The sequence below is a fragment of the Odocoileus virginianus genome, unplaced genomic scaffold, assembly GCF_023699985.2.
Source record: "Odocoileus virginianus isolate 20LAN1187 ecotype Illinois unplaced genomic scaffold, Ovbor_1.2 Unplaced_Contig_8, whole genome shotgun sequence".
In the NCBI taxonomy this organism is placed as follows: Eukaryota; Metazoa; Chordata; class Mammalia; order Artiodactyla; family Cervidae; genus Odocoileus; species Odocoileus virginianus.
In genome coordinates this window covers 267,246-273,781 of record NW_027224325.1, presented here as the reverse complement: position 1 = coordinate 273,781, position 6,536 = coordinate 267,246, and positions in this window count along the sequence as shown.

Below are 6,536 nucleotides of genomic sequence, written 5' to 3'. Positions count from 1 at the left end.
ATAAAAATTTAATGGAGAGAGTGGAATTGGTATTCAGATAGAGAAAAAAGTGTGGACAGAAATAAAGATGTGAGCCCACTTACTTGACTCACCTTAAAAGATCACAGTTGGGAATTCATGGGAAGTAGGGTTTTACTAGCTAGTGTAAGGTCAAATTATGGTGGTTCTTATAAACCAGAGAAGGGGGTTTAGAATTGACCTGGAGTGAGCAGAGAGTTACTGTAGTTTCTTAGGGTAACTTTTGCACAGAATGTTTACTGCTGTCAGTTTCAGTGTGGTGGATGCTGTGGTGAGCTACCCACATCACCCTCCTCTAGGTCTGAAGCATTCCAGCTTCTGGGAGAGTAGACAACTGGTAACTCTCAGCTAAGTCCTTCTCTGGATCTTGTCTTGGGCTGAAGACAGTCACCTTGTCCAATGTAATGCTACCTCACGGCGAGCAGCCCACATTCAGCAACTAGTTGACTGCATTTACAATGGCCCATCCCAGTTCAGAAAAGTCCAAAAGTGTCGCCCCAGCTCCAGAGCTCCCAGTAGGGATTGACCGAAGTCTTTATTGCAACAGTTCAACTTCTTTTCCTGCCCACTACTTCTTTCACTCTCTCACAGGTGTGGATCCCAGGAATACTCCCTAATAAACTTCTTGCATGCTAATCTCCATCTTGGACTTTTTTCCTGGTGAACCACATTGCAACACCCAAAATAACTATATTTTCACTCAACTTTTCATCTACGCTATTTAACAATGGAACTGAAGAAAGTTTTTGAACCCAGATTTTGATTTGAGCAGTTTTCCTCAATAATGTTGACATCTGTAGTCTAGAACACCAAGAACTACCTTTTATAAAACCTGTAATATCTATGATCACATACCTTTTTTGGTGATGTACATCAGTTCAGTTTAGGAAGAGAGTGTAGCTACAAACAGCTAAGCATAAATAATAAACACCAGTCAAAGAAATATTGAGTTTGTTGTAACCATGGATTGGCAGAACATATGCTTGGCTAATGGAGCACATTGTTGGGTGCCTTGTATAGTAATACTCTTGCAAGTCACAGGTGCTCTGCAGAGGTAGTCCATAGCTGAAGATTTTACAGAATGCTATTTCAGGTCACAAAGAAATTGCAACACCATTTGATTTCTTTTTTTTGCAGTTGTCCAAAATATCTTACTTTTATGTATTTTGCACTTAGCACTACTTAAAAAAATCACCAACAATTATACTGCCAGATGGCTCTCAGCTAAACACATTACTGTCCTTCAATTTAAAAGCATCAAGAAAAAAGTTCAGAAATTTAAAACTTGGAATAAAAATGGGCAACAAAAGATTGTCATTCTAAAATTGGTGGTAAAGTGGTTAGCATTGTTAGAAAGATTGCCTCAATGTGTCCACAGCATCAAAGTGCCTGTGAAACTTATCTTGCGAAGACAATGACTGGTCTGGCAGCTTTTGGTTCTTTTGGCCACTCTGCATAGCTTGTGGGACCCTAGTTACCTGACAAGGGATTGAACCCAGGCCCACGGCAGTGAAAACAGAGTCCTAATCACTGGACTGCCAGGGAATTCTCGGCCTGGCAGTGTTTGAAGGAAAGAAGTGGTATGGACAGGGGATGGAGAGATTGGCCATCTATAATGCTGATGGGCTACAGACACTTTTTTGTCCTTATGATGCCTTGTTTTTCAAAATATCTTTTTCTAAACAATATTAATAGATGTAGTTTAGAAACAAGTAACATTCAATGCTCACTGAAATTATCAAGTTTTTAATGCTGAAGTAAATAGGCTAACATTGCACTCTTTGTAATACATACAAATTCAGTAAAGGAAAACATCTATTGAAAATGCTGGGTCTGCAATTGACATATTGCCAAAGAATAAATTATATCCTGTGCTGTAATTATGTATTCAGCAATAATGAATACTAGGAGAAAATAGCAAAGTAGTAATTATACCAATTACAATTGATTAGTTGGTATTAACATTTAAAAATGTGCTCATTTTATTATACTGTACTATCTTATGTCACAGGAAGACTCATGTATGAAGATATCTTGTTCCTCTTTAAAATCCCTTTTTATAGTTGATTAAATTCAGTGAACTTGGAAGAATACTGGGAATTTGTATTACCCATGATGAAATTTTACTTAGTTATGCTTACAATTTTCATTGTTTTATGTTACTATGATTTCTAATTTTCTAATCTGTTTCTCCTGTGCTTTTGGAATACTATCATTGCATTTTTTTAATCAATAAATTGCTATATAGAACAAAATAACACAAAAGAACTGTAATAAATAGAGTATATCAGTATCCATTATTGTTTATTTTTTGTTAGAAATTGAGATTAAAGGTGGCAAAGTAATTCTATTCTGTATAAAGTAGAACTCTGCTTCTTTGCAGATCTATAAAGTATGCATTTGACTGTTTAGCAGGACAAGGTCATAATCCAGGAGTTGTCTTTATAGTTTTTAACCCTGAAGTAAATAGATTTACCTTGTATTCTTTATAATACATACAAATTCAGTAAAGGGAAACATCTATTGAAAATGCTGGGTCTGCAATTGACATATTGCTATCATCAATAGCAATTAGTGATGAGCATATTTTCATGTGCCTACTGGCCAGCTGCATGTTTTTGGAGAAGTTTGTGTCAAGGACACACTTCATAGTTTTAACACTGAAAGTGAAGTCTTGAAATTAAATTTAACCTCTGAAAAAAACAGAAGGATCCTTCAATATGTGAAACATCAGAGTAGTTAATTATCTCTGTTTTCTCAAGTCATAAAAGGAGAGCAGACAGGTATTATGAATTGCTGCATAAATAATTTACTTAACTTTTTATGACCTTGTGCCCTCTATGGTCAGACAAAAATACTACAAGAAATAAGCAGTTTCTCAAATTAAGAGAGCATAACAGAATGTGGATTGAAGGAAAGACCTTCAAACTTAGCGAAAAGTACAAGATGTAACATAAGGCAAAGAATATTTAAGCGTGGTTACAGAGATGTTCTTAGGGCCAACTTTAGTGCGTGGTTAAGATATAATTACGTACGAGTGCTCTCTCATGGCACTAGTGGTAAAAAACACGCCTGCCAGTGCAGGAGACACAAGAGATGTGGGTTGGATCCCTGGGTCAGGAAGATCCCCTGGAGGAGGGCATGGCAATCCGCTCCAGTATTCTTGCCTGGTAAATTCCATGGACAGAGGAGCCGAGCAGGCTACAGCCCATGGGGTCGCAAAGAGTCAGAAACGACTGAGCACACACAAGAATACTAGAGGGGGTTGCCATGGCCTCCTCCAGGGGATCCTCCTGACCCAGGGATCCCGTGTCTCTGGATCCCATGTCTCTGGATCCCATGTCTCTGGATCTTCCTGACCCAGGAGAACCCATGTCTCTGGTGTCTCCTGCACTGGTAGGCAGATTCTTTACCACTGCACCACCTGGGAAACCCAAGATCTAATTACAGCTGTAGCAAAAGCCTAACGTATATGGCCATTAACAGAATTCAATTTAACAAAGTTATTTCCTATGCTGTACATACATCTTTCCTTTGAAAGAGTTTGTTTGTACAGTATGGAGGATAAAAGGAAGACTGAGGGGAAATGCAGGTGAGACTTTCCCGCTAAGGTACAGTTGATTTACAATGTTGTGTCCCTCTCTGCTACACAGCAAAGTGACCTAGCTATACATATACATATTGATACATTCTTTTTAATATTCTTTTCCATTACGGTTTATCACAGGATATTGAATATAGTTCCCTGTGTTATATATTAGGATCTTGTTATTCATGCATTCTAAATGTAATAATTTGCATCTACCAACCCCAAACTCAGTGCATCCCGCCCCCTTCCCTCCTCTCTTTTGACAATCAAAAGTTTGTTCTCTATGTCCATTCTGTTTCCATTTTGTAGATAGGTTTATTTGTGCCATATTCTAGATTCCACATTTAAGTGATATAATATGGTATTTTTCTTTCTATTTCTGACTTGCTTCACTTAGTATAATGATCTCTAGTTGTACCCATGTTGCTGCAAATGACATTATTTTGTTCTTCTTCTTTTAAAAAAATACCTATTTATTTCTCTGCATCAAGTCTTAGTTATCCTTTATTTCAGAGCTCGGGCTCCAGACTGTGTGGGCTCAGTAGTTGTTTATTATTATCGATGATCCTCTTTTTGATGAACCTCCATGCTGTTTTCCATAGTGGCTGTATCAACTTACATTCCCACCAACAGTGTAGAAGGGTTCCCTTTTCTCCACACTTTTCCAGCATTTGTTATTTGTAGACTTTTTAACGATGGCCATTTTGACCAGTGTGGGATGGTACTGCATCGTAGTTTTGATTTGCATTTCTCTAATAATTAGTGATGCTGAGCATCTTTTCTTTTTTTTTTTTCTGAGCATCTTTTCATGTGCCTGTTGGACATCTGCATGTCTTCTTTTGAGAAATATCTGTTAAGATCTTCTGCCCATTTTTAGATTGGGTTCTTTTGTTGTTGTTGTTCGATTGTATGGGCAGTTTTATATTTCAGCGATGAAGCCTTTGTCCATTGCGTCATTTGCAAATATTTTCTCTCATTCTGTAGGTTGTCTTTTCATTTTCTTTAATGGTTTCCTTTGCTATGCAAAAGCTTGTAAGTTTGATTATGTCCCATTTGTTTATTTTTGGTTTTATTTCTATTGCCTTGGGAGACTGAGCTAAGAAAACATTGGTATGATTTATGTCAGAAGATGTTTTACCTATGCTCTCTTCTAGGTGATTTATGGTGTCATGTCTTATGTTTAAGTCTTTTAGTGAGTTTATTTTTGTGCATAGTGTGAGGGTGTGTTGTGACTTCACTGATTTACAAGCAGCTGTCCAACTTTCCCAGCACAACTTGCTGAAGAGACTGTCTTTCTTCCCATTTGATATTCTTGCCTCCTTCGTTGAAGATTAATTGACCATAGGTGTGTTTCTGGGCTCTCTATTCTGTTCCAGTGATCCATATGTCTGTTTTTGTACCAACACCACACTGTTTTGACTACCACAACTTTGTAGTTTCATTGTACTGTCTGAAGTCTGGGAGAGTTTTCCCTCCTCTTTTTTTTTTCCCCCTCCAGGATTGCCCTGGCAATTCTGAGTCTTTTGTGGTTCCATGTAAATTTTTGGATTATCCTATTTCTGTGAAAAATGTCATGGGTAACTTGATACAGATAGCATTAAATCTGTGAAGCTGAGCTTTTTACTGTCCTGAATTATGTAATCTTAAACTCCATATCCAAATCACTTAAACAAAAAATTTTAAGATCTAGAGAGAGAAAATCTCATATTGGGGGTATGAACACCCTTCCTTCTCCTCTCGTATTTAAAGCATTTCTTTACTTACTGAGATATAATAGTACATTTGCAGCACCATCCATTTCATTGCTAGCTCTGCAGAGTGAGATTATACACTCAAACAAAATTTGGTTGTAACAAATGATGATGCCCATTTTAAAGGCATTTTTATCTGTAGCAAATTTTATATAAATTAATATTTTGAGCATACTTCTTTCTATTCTCAGTTGGTCTGACATTCTCTTGTAGTCAATTTTTAACTGATGGTGCAAAATCAACTTTGGGAAAGCCAAAGTATAACCAAAGGTAACTCAAAACATTGCAGTTGATAATAATGTCAGTTACTGTGCAGTAAAATCCCATTTTAATAAATATGAATTGCTATGTTGTAGCCAAATCTTATTAAAATGAAAATTTCCTGCTACTGTACACAGACTATTTAATCATTTAAGTAAAATAAGTACTAAGCATATCATTCACATCATATCTGCACAGAATTTTCCTTTTTCCTTGTCTGTATACCATCATTTCTTCTAATGTAGCTTGACAGTAATTTATGGTGTGATATTAGATATGTCATCACTATTCAGGTGTAAGATTCCTGGTTGGTAAAAAATTAAGAGCATGACTTATACCAACAAGGACCTACTGTATAGCACAGGGAGCTATACTCAATATTTTGTAGTAACTTATAAAGGGAAAACAATTTGAAAAAGAATATATGTATTCAGTTATATATACATATATATACAATTGAATCACCGTGCTTTACACCTGAAACTAACATGAGACTGCAAATCAACTGTACATTTAAAGAAAGAGCATGACTTGCAAGCTGTAAACATTACTCAGGTCCTATTTCACTGAACACAACCCAGCCACACGGCATACCTGAATGATCGGATAGGACATTGGAAAATCAGTTTTTAATTGAGCAGTTGTGTGTCCAGCTAAAACCTCTTTATAGAAGAGGATAACACATACCAGAGAGACAAGTTATCCTTCCTACAGTAAGTCACTGAGAGAGGAAACTGAGTTTACCCCTTTCAGTTTTCATTCCAATCCCAAAGAAAGGCAATGCCAAAGAATGTTTAAACTACCACACAATTGCACTCATTTCACACGCTAGCAAAGTAATGCTGAAAATTCTCCAAGCTAGGCTTCAACAGTACATCAACCAGTGGGAGGAGAGTAGAGGCGAGGGAAAAAAAAAC